This window comes from Pseudophryne corroboree, chromosome 5 (assembly GCF_028390025.1).
Source record: "Pseudophryne corroboree isolate aPseCor3 chromosome 5, aPseCor3.hap2, whole genome shotgun sequence".
Taxonomy (NCBI): domain Eukaryota; kingdom Metazoa; phylum Chordata; class Amphibia; order Anura; family Myobatrachidae; genus Pseudophryne; species Pseudophryne corroboree.
Window position 1 is genome coordinate 10,576,495 of NC_086448.1, and position 22,046 is coordinate 10,598,540.

General features: G+C 46.6%; 1 protein-coding gene across 2 annotated transcripts in view; it reads right to left on the reverse strand.

Moving 5' to 3' along the window:
* Nucleotides 1-7,813, reverse strand: part of LOC134927085 (cytochrome P450 2C8-like) — a 137,947-nt gene extending 130,134 nt beyond the window's left edge. For both annotated transcript variants that reach the window (XM_063921084.1, XM_063921083.1), the window contains exon 1: nt 7,623-7,813. The gene's annotated coding sequence lies outside the window, so the exon portion shown is untranslated. The remainder of the gene's footprint in view (nt 1-7,622) is intronic.
* Nucleotides 7,814-22,046: the final 14,233 nt, after the last annotated feature.

Here is a 22,046-nt window from a genome sequence, read left to right on the forward strand (position 1 = left end):
TTCACTGATCGCTACGCAGCGAACAACGGCAGCTAGCGATCAACTCGGAATGTCCCTCGATATTTGTTGGTTGAATGTGATTTTTTACAATTTTACTCTTGATGTCAGGTGCTTTTCTGAAGATCATATTTGTAATAACATTATTGAGATCTGGTCTTGAAGACGTATGTGCCAATGTTATATTTACGTCTGACTCTGCTCGCTGATCTATTGTATGGAGTTATGAATCACGGTGATGTGTTTTCCTTGTCCGTGTTAGTCGTTTTCTTTCTGCAAAAGTGTCTGTCTATCCATTTCTTCTTCCTCTGTCAGTGCTTTTTAATGAATGCGGCTCCGTACAGTTTGTCCCTGAATTGTTGACTAAGTATTTCTCCTTGTTCCATTTAGTCTGCAAGTTCTGAACAATTTATGAGAATTCACCTAAATTGGCCCTTTGGAATGTTATTATTTCATGTTATTAAGCCACGTGTGCAAATGTCTGCTCGTTGCGGACACCCCTTTTAGAGGAGCCCCTGTTAATGAGTGACACTGCCTTGCAGGGACGGATCTAGACTTTTCTTTTAGGGGGGGCGGTTTACTGTTTAACCTTGACTCCTCCCCTCTCCAGTCCTGACTCCTCCCCTCTCCAGCCTTAACCCCTCCCCTCTTCAGTCCCGATTCCTCCATCACACAAGTAAATATATATTATATGGTTCCGGTATGAATGGTCGACCATGTTATGGTCGACAGTCATTAGGTCGACCACTATTGGTCGACATTGACATGGTCGACATGGACACATGGTCGACACATGAAAATGGTCGACATATGAATAGGTCGACGTGAGTTTTTTTACTTTTTTTGGTGTCGTTTTTTGCGTAAAGTGACTGGGAACCCCAATTACTGCACCGCGTCCCCTCGCATGGCTCGCTTCGCTCGCCATGCTTCGGGCATGGTGACTTCACTCCGCTACCGCTTCGCTCGACACACTTTGCCGTTCCAATCGTAGTCCATGTGGATCGTAAAGTATGGAAAAGTTCCCCAAAAGAAAAAAAAGTTAAAAAACTCATGTCGACCTTTTCATGTGTCGACCTTTCACGTGTCGACCATTTTCATGTGTCGACCATGTGTCCATGTCGACCATGTCAATGTCGACCAATAGCGGTCGACCTAATGACTGTCGACCATAACATGGTCGACCATGTGAACGGATACCATATTATATACCAGAGCCAGATTTACACAATATATAAGCTGAAGGATTCATGTGGACATTATACACATATAAATAAGTGCCTTGACCTTTTTGTACATGAACATTGATTTTAAACATTATTGTCTTTTATAGTTTTTTCATTGACTTTTCTGCACTTTTGCAATAGTAGGGAGCACTGTGACGTCCGTCGTTAAAAGTGTGCAGCCAAATAAAACCTCCCCGTTTTTTTGATTCCACACCATATTGCACTGCCTGTTCAATATACTGTATACAGGTATTACTACATTGTGCTATTTTGCCTTTCAGTCTCTCTACACACATTGGGGGTCATTCAGACCCGATCGCTGCTGTGCATTTTCACTCAGCAGCGATCTGGTATGAATTGCGCCTACGTACACACTGCAATGCGCAGGTGCGAGGTCCCCCCAGCGATGGGCAGTGCGGGAAAGCGGCGGGATGGCTGAAGAAAGCGATCGCACCGGCGATCGCAAGAAGTGGGTGGCAACTGACCGTTTCCTAGGAGTGTCTGGAGAAACGCAGGCGTGTCCAGCCGTTTGAAGGGAGGGTTCCTGACGTCAGCTCCGGGCCGGATCATCGCGCTGGGAGAGTAAGTCCTGGGCTGTGCAGAGACTGTACAACGTTTTTGTTTATACAGCTCTCTGCACATGCATTCGCACACCTGCACAGTGATTTCCCCCTCCCCCTGTGGGCGGTGACTACCTGGTCGCAGCAGTGCAAAAAAACGCCTGTGTGCGATCAGGTCTGAATGAGGGCCATTGTGTTACCCACTCATTCAATACTGCTATTATCATACTGTGCAAATTTACATTTTCACTTTCTCTGCGGGTATGGGACGTTGGGTCGACACAACTTAGGCCGACAGTCATTAGGTCGAGCACTATTGGTTGACATGCATTAGCTCGACAGGGTCACTAGGTCGACATGGTCATTAGCTCGACATGTACTAGGTCGACCGGTCAAATGGTCGACATGAGTTTTTTAACTTTTCTTGGTGTCGTTTTCTTTGTAAAGTGACGGGGAACCCCAATTAGTGCACCGCGCCCCTCACTCGCCATGCTTCCGGCAAGGTTACTATTCCCAATCGAAGTCCACGTGGATCGTAAAGTATGAAAAAGACCAATAAAAAAAATTTTAAGTAAAAAATCTCATGTCGACCTTTTGAACTGTCGACCTAATGATCATGTCGATCTAGTGTCCCTGCCAACCTAATGCATGTCGACCAATAGTGGTCGACCTAATGACTGTTGACCTAAGTGGTGTCGACCTAATGACTGTATCCCTTCTCTGCATACACATACACACTAGGTGAGCGCCTGCCTCCAACTGGATAAACCAGGCCTGGGATTCTTCAGACAGTGGGGACCCAAAAAAAGGGAGTCCACCCTTCCTGAGACACTCACAGGTCTGGGCTGAAGCCTGGGGCTATGCTCTGCACATCAGGGGGAATGGGAAGGACTTTATGAATCTCCAAAATTGTTTGAAATCGATTCCTTTTGGATTTTTTAAACTTTTTGAAAAATCCCTTATTTACTAAAAATCAATTTTGTATTCGATTTTAAAATCGAATTCGATCTGGATTCATGTTTGGAATTGATTTAGAATTTAATTTATGGAATCCCTTCCTAAATCGAACCTCAAATCCACATTGAAATCCCCTGCAAAATTGAATGTAAAATCGAATGGAACACCCTCATTGCTTCCTATTGGTCCAAATGTATCACATGCACACTAATTAAAGGGAAATCTCTCTCATTACACAGTTTTATACATGAAAACATTACTGATGTTTTTAATTTTGTGGGGTTATTTAAATAGTAAAAAATACAGATGATATAGTTAGGACTAATCTTACTCTTAATCTGTCTTACTGCTTGCTTTGTACTTTATGTGTTTACATTGTTAATTTTTGGTAAAAAAAAAACTCTGCCTGCTCGCTTTTTTTTGCATAATTTGGGGGTTTTTATTTTTACGTGATTATGCAATTGACGGCAGCAGAGAACAATGTCGAAAAATGTAGCAAAATGATCTAAAAATATGCCTTTTGAATATTTTTTTTTTAGAAATAAAACAAAGATGCATTCTGTCATGGATTGGGAGGCTATATGTGCCTCTTTATTAGCTGCTTTATTGACACATACTGGTATCTTACACAACAACCATACCTTTGGCATTTGACCAACAAGATTTTTGACAGACAGGGATGAATTGTTGAGGATGTAGGCACCATGGGCATAATCAGGACAGCCAGTTACTTCACTCATTTTTTTTTTGTAAACTTCAATATATTTTTCAGCCAAAATGCCCAATATTGTGTTCTGTGCGATGTTTGATGTCTATAAGTATAAATATGTGCTCTATTCAACCAGTGGTGTAAGTTCGTCCCAGTTGCCCGGAGGCAAGATAAATATTGGTGCACCCCTATTTCCTATATCAAGATAAATATATGTGTGTGTGTGTGTGTGTGTGTGTGTGTGTGTGTGTGTGTGTGTGTGTGTGTGTGTGTATATATGGTGTGAAAAAATGTATATACTGTATTTATACATTTAATTGTCTTTTATTTTAAATCACACATTTCTTAGCAGTCATACCCAGGATTAGAACCCATGACCTGTTACACTGACAGCAGACACTTTACTGATAGGAGATATTTGCTCCTGTACAGGAAGCATGAGAGTTCCTACTATATGAAGTTACGTGTAATTGTCAGAGAAGTATCTTCATATAGTTAAAATTCTCATATTTCCTATACTGGAGCAAATAGCCCCATCAGTAAGGTGTCTGCTTCCAGTGTAATAGGTTATGGTTTCTAATCCTGGGTGTGACACTTGTAAAATGTGTATAATAAAGAGGGTGTGATTTGTAAGGTGCAGGGACCAGTGAGGAAGTCGGACACTGAAAAGACAGCGGCAGCTATTAATTAACTTAATTCATTGGTGGACCAGTGAGGAAGTCGGACACTGAAAAGACAGCGGCAGCTATCAATTAACTTAATTCATTGGTGTTACAGAATGGGAGGAGAGGTGCCCCCCCTCAGAGCAGGAGCCCGGCGGCAGATGACTCCGTTGCCTCCCAGAGTTCTGCCTCTGTATTCAACTCATTAAGCTGCTGATGGTGCTCTGATTGATCCTCCAGGGTTTTCTCAGTCAGGTGGTGTTTTGCATTGTGTAGGTAGGTGCACAACATACCATAGCCTTGGGCATCCATTATTGATACTTCCACACTGCTCTATGTTTTTGGTTACTTAAAAAGTCATCACTAGTAATTTCCTATCTTTGGAATGGGTTTAGAAGCCAAAATTGAATGTCTAAGATCATTATAAACATTTGGAGATTTGAGGTTTGATTTTAGGTCGATTTCAGATCAAACTTTAGTAAATGAAGGGATTTCATGTTGGTCTATGGGAACTAGTGATGAGCGGGTTCGGTTCGTCGGAATCCGAACCCCCCCGAACTTCACCCTTATTACACGGGTCCGAGGCAGATTCGAATCCTCCCGCCTTGCTCGGTTAACCCGAGCGCGCCCGAACGTCATCATCCCGCGGTCGGATTCTCGCGAGATTCGGATTCTATATAAGGAGCCGCACGTCGCCGCCATTATTCACTCGTGCATTGGAAATGATAGTGAGAGGACGTGGCTGGCGTCCTGTCAGTTTTATTCAGGTGGCTGCAAATATCTGTGCTCACTGCTTTATTGTGGGGACTGGGGACCAGCAGTATTATATAGGAGGAGTACAGTGCAGAGTTTTGCTGACCAGTGACCACCAGTATTATACGTTCTCTGCCTGAAAAACGCTCCATATCTGTGCTCAGTGTGCTGCATATATCTGTGCTCACACTGCTTTATTGTGGGGACTGGGGACCAGCAGTATTATATAGGAGGAGTACAGTGCAGAGTTTTGCTGACCAGTGACCACCAGTATACGTTCTCTGCCTGAAAATCGCTCCATATCTGTGCTCAGTGTGCTGCATATATCTGTGCTCACACTGCTTTATTGTGGAGACTGGGGACCACCAGTATTATATAGGAGGAGTACAGTGCAGAGTTTTGCTGTCCAGTGACCACCAGTATTATACGTTCTCTGCCTGAAAAACGCTCCATATCTGTGCTCAGTGTGCTGCATATATCTGTGCTCACACTGCTTTATTGTGGGGACTGGGGACCAGCAGTATTATATAGGAGGAGTACAGTGCAGAGTTTTGCTGACCAGTGACCACCAGTATTATACGTTCTCTGCCTGAAAAACGCTCCATATCTGTGCTCAGTGTGCTGCATATATCTGTGCTCACACTGCTTTATTGTGGGGACTGGGGACCACCAGTATTATATAGGAGGAGTACAGTGCAGAGTTTTGCTGACCAGTGACCACCAGTATTATACGTTCTCTGCCTGAAAAACGCTCCATATCTGTGCTCAGTGTGCTGCATATATCTGTGCTCACACTGCTTTATTGTGGGGACTGGGGACCACCAGTATTATATAGGAGGAGTGCAGTGCAGAGTTTTGCTGACCAGTGACCACCAGTATTATACGTTCTATGCCTGAAAAACGCTCCATATCTGTGCTCAGTGTGCTGTATATATCTGTGCTCACACTGCTTTATTGTGGGGACTTGGGACCACCAGTATATTATATAGGAGGAGCACAGTGCAGAGTTTTGCTGACCAGTGACCACCAGTATTATACGTTCTCTGCCTGAAAAATGCTCCATATCTGTGCTGCATTGTAGTATATAGTAGGAGTACAGTGCATAATTTTGCTGACCACCAGTATATAATATATAGCAGTACGGTACAGTAGGCCACTGCTCTACCTACCTCTGTGTCGTCAAGTATACTATCCATCCATACCTTTGGTGCATTTCAGTTTTGCACAGTTTGCGGACCACCAGTATATAATATATAGCAGTACGGTACAGAAGGCCACTGCTCTACCTACCTCTGTGTCGTCAATTATACTATCCATCCATTCCTGTGATGCATTTCAGTTTTGCACAGTTTGCTGACCACCAGTATATAATATATAGCAGTACGGTACAGAAGGCCACTGCTCTACCTACCTCTGTGTCGTCAAGTATACTATCCATCCATACCTGTGGTGCATTTCAGTTGTGCGCAGTATATATAGTATTAGGCCATTGCTATTGATACTGGCATATAATTCCACACATTAAAAAATGGACAACAAAAATGTAGAGGGTAAAATAGGGAAAGATCAAGATCCACTTCCACCTCGTGCTGAAGCTGCTGCCACTAGTCATGGCCGAGACGATGAAATGCCATCAACGTCGTCTGCCAAGGCCGATGCCCAATGTCATAGTAGAGAGCATGTAAAATAAAAAAAAATAAAGCTCAGTAAAATGACCCAAAAAGCTAAATCAAAATCGTCTGAGAGAAGCGTAAACTTGCCAATGTGCCATTTACGACACGGAGTGGCAAGGAACGGCTGAGGCCCTGGCCAATGTTCAAGGCTAGTGGTTCAGCTTCACCTGAGGATGGAAGCACTCATCCTCCTGCTAGAAAACTTAAAAGAGTTAAGATGGCAAAAGCACAGCAAAGAACTGTGCGTTCTTCTTAATCACACATCCCCAATTGTGTCGGTTGCGATGCCTGACCTTCCCAACACTGGACGGGAAGAGCTTGCGCCTTCCACCATTTGCACGCCCCCTGCAAGTGCTAGAAGGAGCACCCGCAGTCCAGTTCCTGATAGTCAAATTGGAGATGTCACTGTTGAAGTACACTAGGATGAGGATATGGGTGTTGCTGGCGCTGGGGAGGAAATTGACAAGGAGGATTCTGATGGTGAGGTGGTTTGTTTAAGTCAGGCACCCGGGGAGACACCTGTTGTCCATGGGACGAATATGGCCATTGACATGCCTGGTCAAAATACAAAAAAAATCAGCTCTTCGGTGTAGAATTATTATAACATCCTCCCTTATACGTCACCTGGACCGCATTCATCAGAAGTCAGTGACAAGTTCAAAAACTTTTTTTTTTTTTTATATATATGTGTACATTGGTACTGGTGTAAGGAACAGAAAATATGTCAAAGATAATTGTAGATACAAATAAATAGTACTGGTATATGCAATGAAATAATCACTAGTGACATGGGTGTCATTAGAAACACTTTGTGTGAATTGGAGCTGTTATAATCATTAGGATATAGGGAAATAGACATTAAATTCTCATATAACCCATGCAGCAATATGACAACAGGATCTGCAGGAGGAAAGTCAAAGAAGAATGCAGTATTTCTTTCCTATAAAATGCAGTTTTTAATCCTGATGCAATAAACTAAGATGCATAAGCCTGGAAAAAGGCATAAATGAAGCTGCACGGATATAGATACAATTTCTATGACAGCTGGGCAAAAATTAGCCCAAAATGGCAGGATGGAATGATCTGACCTGAGGCTAGGAGTGAATCACTTGCAGTTGGACAAAACAGGACCCATTGGAATGGAAAACATGTTTCACCCCTGTGGGGCTTGCTCACTTCCTGGGTCTGTGTGTGAAAAGCTAGGAGATTTATACCTCCTGATTAGGACTGTATCCAATGAAAAAGGAGGCTGGGTAATTGGTGTGAGTGGATGCTGTGAACAGCTGATATCTGCAGCCAGGGGAAGTGCTGGGACGGAAAGGAAACACTGAGGTCCGCGGCGCCATTTTGGAAGAGGGCAGTTAGCCCTTAGTTGTATGGCCATGGTTCTATAATGATGAAAAATATAAATAAAATAAAAATAAATGAACGAAAAACAGACCTGGTGTGCAGTGTGCGATAGGTCTGCGACTGGACTGTATATGAAAATGGACCTGAAAAAAGGAGTCCATTGCTTGCGGCCACGTGATCGCAGCAGTCTGCAGTGACTGACATGGCCTGACCCTCTGCCCTGTCAGCATTCACCGGGCAGCGTACATATAGGCGATTAGTGCGCCTTCAGATATAATAGCTGTCAGCGGTGTTTTTAGGTCCAAAAGGACGGAACAAAAACCGCCATTTTGGAATGGGGCAGATATGCCTTCGCCGAGCGACCAATGGGATACAGTTAGTAGGCTGGTTCAATGCGACCGCCGGGCAAAGTGTATAAGTGATTAGTGCACCTGCTGAGATGATAGCTGTAGGCGGACTAGGGGGGGAAAAAACATTATCGATCATTTTAGAGTGGGGCAATTATGCCCTTGTATGCTATTAGGATATTATTGATAAGCAGATTGGATATGGCATAAGATGTGGTATATATGGGTATGTTGGGGATGTGGGATGTGAAGGGATGTGACTATGGAAGTAGATGGATGGTTGTGATTGGCGATGGTAGTGACATGGGATTGTTTAGGCTGCGATTTGGGACGTGAAGTAAAGGAACGGATAGACTGGTGATGTGTGCCATGGTGTGTGCATGATTTGGTTGGGGCAAGTGAGTTGACAGGTGGGATGGGCTGTGGAGCGAAGGAAAATGGATAGGTATATGGGGAGGGAAATGGGGGGGGGGTTGTGTTTTGGTTGGTGGGTGGGGGTAGGGGGGGGGGTTTATTGTTTAGGGGGGGGAGAAAAGGGGGGGGTTTGGTATAGGGGTTAGGGGGTGGGAGGGGGGTGTGTTATGGGGGGTAGGAGGGTTTGTTTATTTTGTAGGGGGGGGGGTTTAAGTAAGTTTTTATGGGGGGGGGGGAAAGAAGGGGGGGGGGAAATTGGGGAGTGGGGGAGTGAAAGTGGGAGGGAGGCGCTGGGTATTAATGGTGGGCTGGGTGGGTGGGTTGGAGTGTGGGGGAAAGGGGAATTAAATTGAAGTACACTAGGATGAGGATATGGGTGTTGCTGGCGCTGGGGAGGAAATTGACAAGGAGGATTCTGATGGTGAGGTGGTTTGTTTAAGTCAGGCACCCGGGGAGACACCTGTTGTCCATGGGACGAATATGGCCATTGACATGCCTGGTCAAAATACAAAAAAAATCAGCTCTTCGGTGTAGAATTATTTCAACACAAATGCGGACAACAGGTGTCAAGCCGTGTGTTGCCTTTGTCAAGCTGTAATAAGTAGGGGTAAGGACGTTAACCACCTAGGAACATCCTCCCTTATACGTCACCTGGACCGCATTCATCAGAAGTCAGTGACAAGTTCAAAAACTTTGGATGACAGCGGAAGCAGTCCACTGACCACTAAATCCCTTCCTCTTGTAACCAAGCTCCTGCAAACCACACCACCAACTCCCTCAGTGTCAATTTCCTCCTTACACAGGAAAGCCAATAGTCCTGCAGGCCATGTCACTGGCAAGTCTGATGAGTCCTCTCCTGCCTGGGATTCCTCCGATGCATGCTTGAGTGTAACGCCTACTGCTGCTGGTGCTGCTGTTGTTGCTGCTGGGAGTCGATCGTCATCCCAGAGGGGAAGTCAGAAGACCACTTGTACTACTTCCAGTAAGCAATTGACTTTCCAACAGTCCTTTGCGAGGAAGATGAAATATCACAGCAGTCATCCTGCTGCAAAGCGGATAACTCAGGCCTTGGCAGCCTAGGTGGTGAGAAACGTGTTTCCGGTATCCACCGTTAATTCACAGGCAACTACAGACTTGATTGAGGTACTGTGTCCCCGGTACCAAATACCATCTAGGTTCCATTTCTCTAGGCAGGCGATACCGAAAATGTACACGGACATCAGAAAAAGAGTCACCAGTGTCCTAAAAAATGCAGTTGTACCCAATGTCCACTTAATCATGGACATGTGGACAAGTGGAGCAGGGCAGACTCAGGACTATATGACTGTGACAGCCCACTGGGTAGATGTATTGCCTCCCGCAGCAAGAACAGCAGCGGCGGCACCAGTAGCAGCATCTCGCAAACGCCAACTCATTCCTAGGCAGGCTACGCTTTGTATCACCACTTTCCATAAGAGGCACACAGCTGACAACCTCTTACGGAAACTGAGGAACATCATCGCAGAATGGCTTACCCCAATTGGACTCTCCTGGGGATTTGTGACATCGGACAACACCAGCAATATTGTGCGTGCATTACATCTGGGCAAATTCCAGCACGTCCCATGTTTTGCACATACATTGAATTTGGTGGTGCAGAATTATTTAAAAAATGACAGTGGCGTGCAAGAGATGCTGTCGGTGGCCAGAAGAATTGCGGGCCACTTTCGGCATTCAGCCATCGTGTGCCGAAAACTGGAGCACCAGCAAACAGTCCTGAACCTGCCCTGCCATCATCTGAAGCAAGAGGTGGTAACGAGGTGGAATTCAACCCTCTATATGCTTCAGAGGATGGAGGAGCAGCAAAAGGCCATTCAAGCCTATACATCTGCCTACGATATAGGCAAAGGAGGGGGAATGCGCAGTGGAGAATGATTTCAACGTTGTGCAAGGTTCTGCAACCCTTTGAACTTGCCACACGTGAAGTCAGTTCAGACACTGCCAGCCTGAGTCAGGTCATTCCCCTCATCAGGCTTTTGCAGAAGAAGCTGGAGACATTGAAGGAGGAGCTAAAACAGAGCGATTCCGCCAGGCATGTGGGACTTGTGGATGGAGCCCTTAATTCGCTTAACCAGGATTCACGGGTAGTCAATCTGTTGAAATCAGAGCACTACATTTTGGCCACCGTGCTCGATCCTAGATTTAAAACCTACGTTGTATCTCTCTTTCCGGCAGACACAAGTCTGCAGAGGTTCAAAGACCTGCTGGTGAGAAAATTGTCAAGTCAAGCGGAACGTGACCCGTCAACATCTCCTCCTTCACAATCTCCCGCGACTGGGGGTGCGAGGAAAAGGCTAAGAATTCCGAGCCCACCCGCTGGCGGTGATGCAGGGCAGTCTGGAGCGAGTGCTGACATCTGGTCCGGACTGAAGGACCTGCCAACGATTACTGACATGTCGTCTACTGTCACTGCATATGATTCTGTCACCATTGAAAGAATGGTGGAGGATTATATGAGTGACCGCATCCAAGTAGGCACGTCAGACAGTCCGTACGTATACTGGCAGGAAAAAGAGGCAATTTGGAGGCCCTTGCACAAACTGGCTTTATTCTACCTAAGTTGCCCTTCCACAAGTGTTTACTCCGAAAGAGTGTTTAGTGCAGCCGCTCACCTTGTCAGCAATCGGCGTACGAGGTTACTTCCAGAAAATGTGGAGAAGATGATGTTCATCAAAATGAATTATAATCAATTCCTCCGTGGAGACATTCACCAGCAGCAATTGCCTCCACAAAGTACACAGGGACCTGAGATGGTGGATTCCAGTGGGGACGAATTAATAATCTGTGAGGAGGGGGATGTACACAGTGAAAGGGGTGAGAAATCGGAGGATGATGATGAGGTGGACATCTTGCCTCTGTAGAGCCAGTTTGTGCAAGGAGAGATTGATTGCTACTTTTTTGGTGGGGGCCCAAACCAACCAGTCATTTCAGTCACAGTCGTGTGGCAGACCCTGTGGCTGAAATGATGGGTTTGTTAAAGTGTGCATGTCCTGTTTATACAACATAAGGGTGGGTGGGAGGGCCCAAGGACAATTCCATCTTGCACCTCTTTTTTCTTTTCTTTTTCTTTGCATCATGTGCTGTTTGGGGACAATTTTTTTGATGTGCCATCCTGCCTGACACTGCAGTGCCACTCCTAGATGGGCCAGGTGTTTGTGTCGGCCACTTGTGTCGATTAGCTTAGTCACACAGCGACCTTGGTGCGCCTCTTTTTTTCTTTGCATCATGTGCTGTTTGGGGACAATTTTTTTGAAGTGCCATCCTGCCTGACACTGCAGTGCCACTCCTAGATGGGCCAGGTGTTTGTGTCGGCCAATTGTGTCGCTTAGCTTAGTCACACAGCGACCCTGGTGCGCCTCTTTTTTTCTTTGCATCATGTGTTGTTTGAGGACTATTTTTTTGAAGTGCCATCCTGCCTGACACTGCAGTGCCACTCCTAGATGGGCCAGGTGTTTGTGTCGGCCACTTGTGTCGCTTAGCTTAGCCATCCACCTCGGTGCAAATTTTAGGACTAAAAATAATATTGTGAGGTGTGAGGTGTTCAGAATAGACTGGAAATGAGTGGAAATTATGGTTATTGAGGTTAATTAAACTATGGGATCAAAATGACCCCCAAATTCTATGATTTAAGCTGTTTTTTAGGGTTTTTTGTAAAAAACACCCGAATCCAAAACACACCCGAATCCGACAAAAAATTTTCGGTGAGGTTTTGCCAAAACGCGTCCGAATCCAAAACACGGCCGCAGAACCGAATCCAAAACCAAAACACAAAACCCGAAAAATGTCCGGTGCACATCACTATCGCTCACTAGCATTTTTCGCTGCGCAGCAATCAGGTAACTACTGCATATGCACCACAATGCGCAGGCGCACCGTACAGTTACAAAGCGGATCGTTGTTGTGCACTGGTTCTAGCGAAGAATCCATTCGCACAGCAGATCGCAAGGAAATTGACAGGAAGAGGGCGTTTGTGGGTGGCAACTGACCGTTTTCTGGGAGTGGTAGGGAAAACGCAGGCGTGTCCAAGCGTTTTGCAGGGCGGGTGTCTGACGTCAATTCCAGCCTCGAATAGGATGAAGTGATCGCAGCGGCTGAGTAAGGTCAGAGCTACTCAGAGACTCCAGAAGCTGTTTTTGTACCGCTCGGCTGCACAGGCATTCGCACACTTGCAAAGCTTAAATACACTCCCCTGTGGGCGGCGACAATCTGATGGCAGTGCTGCAAAAAACAGCTAGCAAGCAAACAGATCTGAATTAGGCCCCATGTGCAGTGCAGGGGAGGCAGATGTTAGATTTGGGTGAGTTGTGGCAGATGTAACATGTGCAGAGAGTTAGATTTGGGTGAGCTGTGGCAGGTGGGGCAGATGTAACATGTGCAGAGAGAGTTAGATTTGGGTGGGGTGTGTTCAAACTGAAATCTAAATTGCAGTGTAAAAATAAAGCAGCCAGTATTTACCCTGCACAGAAACAAAATAACCCACCCAAATCTAACTCTCTCTGCACATGTTACATCTGCCCCACCTGCAGTGCACATGGTGTTGCCCATTAGCTAACACATTTGCTGCTGCGATCAGATCTGAATTAGTCCCATAGCTTCCAGCCAAGTGAGCAGGTTGGAGCAATGCATACAGCTTGGAGCAATTATGGGCACCTGTCTCTCTCTACATTCCCAGCAGGAAGCACTTACAGAGTGGTGTCACTGTGGGATTCTCATGCCTTTCCGGCCTCGCAGACCCCAAATTGCAGGGGACTGGTAACCTCATCTGAGGATGGAGTACTCTAGTGTAGAGATGTGCACCGGAAATTTTTCGGGTTTTGTGTTTTGGTTTTGGGTTTGGTTCCGTGGCCGTGTTTTGGGTTCGAACGCGTTTTGGCAAAACCTCACCAAATTTTTTTTGTCGGATTCGGGTGTGTTTTGGATTCGGGTGTTTTTTTAAAAAAACACTAAAAAACAGCTTAAATCATAGAATTTGGGGGTCATTTTGATCCCAAAGTATTATTAACCTCAATAACCATAATTTCCACTCATTTTCAGTCTATTCTGAACACCTCACACCTCACAATATTATTTTTAGTCCTAAAATTTGCACCGAGGTCGCTGGATGACTAAGCTCAGCGACCAAAGTGGCCGACACAAACACCTGGCCCATCTAGGAGTGGCACTGCAGTGTCACGCAGGATGGCCCTTCCAAAAAACACTCCCCAAACAGCACATGACGCAAAGAAAAAAAGAGGCGCAATGAGGTAGCTGTGTGACTAAGCTCAGCGACCCTAGTGGCCGACACAAACACCTGGCCCATCTAGGAGTGTCACTGCAGTGTCACGCAGGATGGCCCTTCCAAAAAACACTCCCCAAACAGCACATGACGCAAAGAAAAAAAGAGGCGCAATGAGGTAGCTGTGTGACTAAGATAAGCGACCCTAGTGGCCGACACAAACACCTGGCCCATCTAGGAGTGGCACTGCAGTGTCAGGCCGGATGGCCCTTCCAAAAAATACTCCCCAAACAGCACATGACGCAAAGAAGAAAAAAAAGAGGCGCAATGAGGTAGCTGTGTGACTAAGATAAGTGACCCTAGTGGCCGACACAAACACCTGGCCCATCTAGGAGTGGCACTGCAGTGTCACGCAGGATGGCCCTTCCAAAAAATACTCCCCAAACAGCACATGACGCAAAGAAGAAAAAAAAGAGGTGCAATGAGGTAGCTGTGTGACTAAGATAAGCGACCCTAGTGGCCGACACAAACACCTGGCCCATCTAGGAGTGGCACTGCAGTGTCACGCAGGATGGCCCTTCCAAAAAACACTCCCCAAACAGCACATGACGCAAAGAAAAATGAAAGAAAAAAGAGGTGCAAGATGGAATTGTCCTTGGGCCCTCCCACCCACCCTTATGTTGTATAAACAGGACATGCACACTTTAACCAACCCATCATTTCAGTGACAGGGTCTGCCACACGACTGTGACTGATATGACGGGTTGGTTTGGACCCCCACCAAAAAAGAAGCAATTAATCTCTCCTTGCACAAACTGGCTCTACAGAGGCAAGATGTCCACCTCATCATCATCCTCCGATTCATCACCGTGTACATCCCCCTCCTCACAGATTATCAATTCGTCCCCACTGGAATCCACCATCACAGCTCCCTGTGTACTTTGTGGAGGCAATTGCTGCTGGTCAATGTCTCCGCGGAGGAATTGATTATAATTCATTTTAATGAACATCATCTTCTCCACATTTTCTGGAAGTAACCTCGTACGCCGATTGCTGACAAGGTGAGCGGCGGCACTAAACACTCTTTCGGAGTACACACTTGTGGGAGGGCAACTTAGGTAGAATAAAGCCAGTTTGTGCAAGGGCCTCCAAATTGCCTCTTTTTCCTGCCAGTATACGTACGGACTGTCTGACGTGCCTACTTGGATGCGGTCACTCATATAATCCTCCACCATTCTTTCAATGGAGAGAGAATCATATGCTGTGCCAGTAGACGACATGTCCGTAATCGTTGTCAGGTCCTTCAGTCCGGACCAGATGTCAGCATCAGCAGTCGCTCCAGACTGCCCTGCATCACCGCCAGCGGGTGGGCTCGGAATTCTGAGCCTTTTCCTCGCACCCCCAGTTGCGGGAGAATGTGAAGGAGGAGATGTTGACAGGTCGCGTTCCGCTTGACTTGACAATTTTCTCACCAGCAGTTCTTTGAACCCCTGCAGACTTGTGTCTGCCGGAAAGAGAGATACAACGTAGGTTTTAAATCTAGGATCGAGCACGGTGGCCAAAATGTAGTGCTCTGATTTCAACAGATTGACCACCCGTGAATCCTAGTTTAGCGAATTAAGGGCTCCATCCACAAGTCCCACATGCCTAGCGGAATCGATCAGTGTTAGCTCCTCCTTCAATGTCTCCAGCTTCTTCTGCAAAAGCCTGATGAGGGGAATGACCTGACTCAGGCTGGCAGTGTCTGAACTGACTTCACGTGTGGCAAGTTCAAAAGGTTGCAGAACCTTGCACAACGTTGAAATCATTCTCCACTGCGCTTGAGACAGGTACATTCCACCTCCTATATCGTGGTCAGTTGTATAGGCTTGAATGGCCTTTTGCTGCTCCTCCAACCTCTGAAGCATATAGAGGGTTGAATTCCACCTCGTTACCACTTCTTGCTTCAGATGATGGCAGGGCAGGTTCAGGCGTTTTTGGTGTTGCTCCAGTCTTCTGTATGTGGTGCCTGTACGCCGAAAGTGTCCCGCAATTCTTCTGGCCACCGACAGCATCTCTTGCATGCCCCTCTCGTTTTTTAAATAATTCTGCACCACCAAATTCAAGGTATGTGCAAAACATGGGACGTGCTGGAATTTGCCCATATTTAATGCACACACAATATTGCTGGCGTTGTCCGATGCCACAAATCCACAGGAGAGTCCAATTGGGGTAAGCCATTCTGCGATGATCTTCCTCAGTTGCCGTAAGAGGTTTTTAGCTGTGTGCGTATTCTGGAAAGCGGTGATACAAAGCGTAGCCTACCTAGGAAAGAGTTGGCGTTTGCGAGATGCTGCTACTGGTGCCGCCGCTGCTGTTCTTGCGGCGGGAGTCAATACATCTACCCAGTGGGCTGTCACAGACATATAGTCCTGAGTCTGCCCTGCTCCACTTGTCCACATGTCCGTGGTTAAGTGGACATTGGGTACAACTGCATTTTTTAGGACACTGGTGAGTCTTTTTCTGAGGTCTGTGTACATTTTCGGTATCGCCTGCCTAGAGAAATGGAACCTAGATGGTATTTGGTACCGGGGACACAGTACCTCAATCAAGTCTATAGTTGGCTCTGCAGTAATGATGGATACCGGAACCACGTTTCTCACCGCCCAGGATGCCAAGGCCTCAGTTATCCGCTTTGCAGTAGGATGACTGCTGTGATATTTCATCTTCCTCGCAAAGGACTGTTGGACAGTCAATTGCTTGGTGGAAGTAGTAAAAGTGGTCTTACGACTTCCCCTCTGGGATGACCATCGACTCCCAGCAGCAACAACAGCAGCGCCAGCAGCAGTAGGCGTTACACACAAGGATGCATCGGAGGAATCCCAGGCAGGAGAGGACTCGTCAGAATTGCCAGTGACATGGCCTGCAGGACTATTGGCATTCCTGGGGAAGGAGGAAATTGACACTGAGGGAGTTGGTGGGGTGGTTTGCGTGAGCTTGGTTACAAGAGGAAGGGATTTACTGGTCAGTGGACTGCTTCCGCTGTCGCCCAAAGTTTTTGAACTTGTCACTGACTTATGATGAATGCGCTGCAGGTGACGTATAAGGGAGGATGTTCCGAGGTGGTTAACGTCCTTACCCCTACTTATTACAGCTTGACAAAGGCAACACACAGCTTGACACCAGTTGTCCGCATTTCTGTTGAAATACTTCCACACTGAAGAGCTGATATTTTTGGTATTTTCACCAGGCATGTCAATGGCCATATTCCTCCCACGGACAACAGGTGTCTCCCCGGGTGCCTGACTTAAACAAACCAACTCACCATCAGAATCCTCCTTGTCAATTTCCTCCCCAGCGCCAGCAACACCCATATCCTCCTCATCCTGGTGTACTTCAACACTGACATCTTCAATCTGACTATCCGGAACTGGACTGCGGGTGCTCCTTCCAGCACTTGCAGGGGGCGTGCAAATGGTGGAAGGCGCATGCTCTTCACGTCCAGTGTTGGGAAGGTCAGGCATCGCAACCGACACAATTGGACTCTCCTTGTGGATTTGTGATTTCGAAGAACGCACAGTTCTTTGCTGTGCTTTTGCCAGCTTAAGTCTTTTCATTTTTCTAGCAAGAGGCTGAGTGCTTCCATCCTCATGTGAAGCTGAACCACTAGCCATGAACATAGGCCAGGGCCTCAGCCGTTCCTTGCCACTCCGTGTGGTAAATGGCATATTGGCAAGATTACGCTTCTCCTCCGACGATTTTATTTTAGATTTTTGAGTCCTTTTTTTACTGATATTTTGTGTTTTGGATTTTACATGCTCTGTACTATGACATTGGGCATCCGCCTTGGCAGACAACGTTGATGGAATTTCATCGTCTCGGCCATGACTAGTGGCAGCAGCTTCAGCACGAGGTGGAAGTGGATCTTGATCATTCCCTATTTTTGGAACCTCAACATTTTTGTTCTCCATATTTTAATAGGCACAACTAAAAGGCACCTCAGGTAAACAATGGAGATGGATGGATACTAGTATACTTATGGATGACGAGTGACTGACGACACAGAGGTAGCTACAGCCGTGGACTACCGTACTGCGTCTGCTAGTATAGAGATGATAATGATATAAAAAATATATATATATATCACTACTGCAGGTATATATAATATAATGACGGACCTGCTGGACACTGTCAGCAGACTCCTAAACTACTAGTATGAAGAAGATAGAAAAAAAAACCCCACCACAGGTAGGTATACAATTATGGACGAGCACTGACGACACAGAGGTAGCTACAGCCGTGGACTACCATACTGCGTCTGCTAGTATAGAGATGATAATGATATATATATATTTTTTATATCACTACTGCAGGTATATATAATATAATGACGGACCTGCTGGACACTGTCAGCAGACTCCTAAACTACTAGTATGAAGAAGATAGAAAAAAAAAACCCACCACAGGTAGGTATACAATTATGGACGAGCACTGACGACACAGAGGTAGCCACAGCCGTGGACTACCGTACTGCGTCTGCTAGTATAGAGATGATAATGATATAAAAAATATATATATATCACTACTGCAGGTATATATAATATAATGACGGACCTGCTGGACACTGTCAGCAGACTCCTAAACTACTAGTATGAAGAAGATAGAAAAAAAAAACCCACCACAGGTAGGTATACAATTATGGATGAGCACTGACGACACAGAGGTAGCTACAGCCGTGGACTACCGTACTGCGTCTGCTAGTATAGAGATGATAATAATATAAAAAATATATATATGTCACTACTGCAGGTATATATAATATAATGACGGACCTGCTGGACACTGTCAGCAGACTCCTAACTACTAGTATGAAGAAGATAGAAAAAAAAACCCCACCACAGGTAGGTATACAATTATGGACGAGCACTGACGACACAGAGGTAGCCACAGCCGTGGACTACCGTACTGCGTCTGCTAATATAGAGATGATAAAGATGATAGAGATGAACAAAAAAAATATAACACTACTGCAGGTAAATATTTATATAATATAATGAATGACGGACCTGCTGGACACTGTCAGCAGAATGCGTTTATAGAATAAAAAAAAAAAACACCACACGAGAGTTTAACTTTTTCAGGCAGACAATATACTGGTGGTCACTGGTCAGTCACACTGGCAGCAAAAGTGTGCACTGTACTCCTGCTATAACTGCACCCCAGTCTCCCCCACAATTCAGCTGTGTGAGCAGTGAGCACTCAGCACAGTCAGATATACATAGATGATATTATCATGCAGCACACTAAGGCTGAGCACAGATATGGTATGTGACTGTGTATCGTTTTTTTTCAGGCAGAGAACGGATTATATTAAATAATAAAGTGGTCAGTCACTAGTAACTAACTATCAGCAAAACTCTGCACTCTGAATACTCCTAATGCTCCCCAAAATTACTAAGTAATCAACTCAAGTGTCTCTATCTACTAACGGAGAGGACGCCAGCCACGTCCTCTCCCTATCAATCTCAATGCACGTGTGAAAATGGCGGCGACGCGCGGCTCCTTATATAGAATCCGAGTCTCGCGATAGAATCCGAGCCTCGCGAGAATCCGACAGCGGGATGATGACGTTCGGGCGCGCTCGGGTTAGCCGAGCAAGGCGGGAAGATCCGAGTCTGCCTCGGACCCGTGTAAAAAGGCTGAAGTTCGGGGGGGTTCGGATTCCGAGGAATCGAACCTGCTCATCTCTACTCTAGTGGTAAATTCACTAATAATCAGCGGTGGCTCCAGGGGTGGGGCTGCAGCAAAGTCCAAAATTCAAATAGAGGAGCCACACACACTGCCACCCCAAACACTGCCAAACATCGCCCGCCGGGGCTCGCTGGTGTGGCTCCCCTATTTGAGTTTTGGACTGTGCTGCAGCCGCGCCTCTGCAACTGCTGCCAGTAAGAATCGTGTTCAGACGAGTGTGCACTCCCCTGTGAGTTTTCCCTGAAGTTGCAACTTGGAGACTTACTAAATCCAAACACCATGCCCTGTATGTGATCGCCCTTTCTAAAAAACGTGTGAGTTCAGCCGTCATCCTGCATGGTCGCTGAACCCGGGGGGCATTACACACAATCTGCACAGAAATAGATGGGCAAACATGCAAACAGAACTCAATAGCCAAGTACTTGCCATAGGGCCTAATTCAGACCTGATCGTAGCCGCTACGATCAGTTACTCAGACATGCGGGGGGACGCGCATCACAGGGCTAGTCCGCTCCGCATGTCTGGCCCTCCCTTCCCGCACAGGTACAAAAGCACTGGCAGGGAGCTACCTGTCGCTCTCCGTGTCGCAGCGGCTGCGTGTGATGTCAGCCACCACACCCCGCCCCCTGCATGGTCCAGGCACGCCTTCATTGCCCGGACCCCCAAATGGCGACACAATGCCGCCGGCCCATCCCCTCCCACCCAGCGACCGCCTCTGCCTGTCAATCAGGCAGAGGCGATTGCTAGGCAGAGATGCCATTTGCATCTCTGGCATGTGCCAGTCTATTCTGAACACCTCACACCTCACAATATTATTTTTAGTCCTAAAATTTGCACCACGGTCGCTGGATGACTAAGCTAAGCGACCCAAGTGGCTGACACAAACACCTGGCCCATCTAGGAGTGGCACTGCAGTGTCACGCAGGATGGCCCTTCAAAAAAATACTCCCCAAACAGCGCATGACGCAAAGAAAAAAAGAGGCGCAATGAGGTAGCTGTGTGACTAAGATAAGCGACCCTAGTGGCCGACACAAACACCTGGCCCATCTAGGAGTGGCACTGCAGTGTCACGCAGGATGGCCCTTCAAAAAAATACTCCCCAAACAGCACATGACGCAAAGAAAAAAAGAGGCGCAATGAGGTAGCTGTGTGACTAAGATAAGCGACCCAAGTGGCCGACACAAACACCTGGCCCATCTAGGAGTGGCACTGCAGTGTCACGCAGGATGGCCCTTCAAAAAAATACTCCCCAAACAGCACATGACGCAAAGAAAAAAAGAGGCGCAATGAGGTAGCTGTGTGACTAAGCTAAGCGACCCTAGTGGCCGACACAAACACCTGGCCCATCTAGGAGTGGCACTGCAGTGTCACGCAGGATGGTCCTTCAAAAAAATACTCCCCAAACAGCACATGACGCAAAGAAAAAAAGAGGCGCAATGAGGTAGCTGTGTGACTAAGCTAAGCGACCCTAGTGGCCGACACAAACACCTGGCCCATCTAGGAGTGTCACTGCAGTGTCACGCAGGATGGCCCTTCAAAAAAATACTCCCCAAATAGCACATGACGCAAAGAAAAATGAAAGAAAAAAGAGGTGCAAGATGGAATTGTCCTTGGGCCCTCCCACCCACCCTTATGTTGTATAAACAGGACATGCACACTTTAACGAACCCATCATTTCAGCGACAGGGTCTGCCACACGACTGTGACTGAAATGACTGGTTGGTTTGGGCCCCCACCAAAAAAGAAGCAATCAATCTCTCCTTGCACAAACTGGCTCTACGGAGGCAAGATGTCCACCTCATCATCATCGTCCGATTCATCACCCCTTTCACTGTGTACATCCCCCTCCTCACAGATTATTAATTCGTCCCCACTGGAATCCACCATCTCAGGTCCCCGTGTACTTTCTGGAGGCAATTGCTGCTGGTGAATGTCTCCACGGAGGAATTGATTATAATTCATTTTAATGAACATCATCTTCTCCACATTTTCTGGAAGTAACCTCGTACGCCGATTGCTGACAAGGTGAGCGGCGGCACTAAACACTCTTTCGGAGTACACACTGGAGGGAGGGCAACTTAGGTAGAATAAAGCCAGTTTCTGCAAGGGCCTCCAAATTGCCTCTTTTTCCTGCCAGTATACGTACGGACTGTCTGACGTGCCTACTTGGATGCGGTCACTCATATAATCCTCCACCATTCTTTCAATGGTGACAGAATCATATGCAGTGACAGTAGACGACATGTCAGTAATCGTTGGCAGGTCCTTCAGTCCGGACCAGATGTCAGCACTCGCTCCAGACTGCCCTGCATCACCGCCAGCGGGTGGGCTCGGAATTCTTAGCCTTTTCCTCGCACCCACAGTTGCAGGAGAATGTGAAGGAGGAGCTGTTGACGGGTCGCGTTCCGCTTGACTTG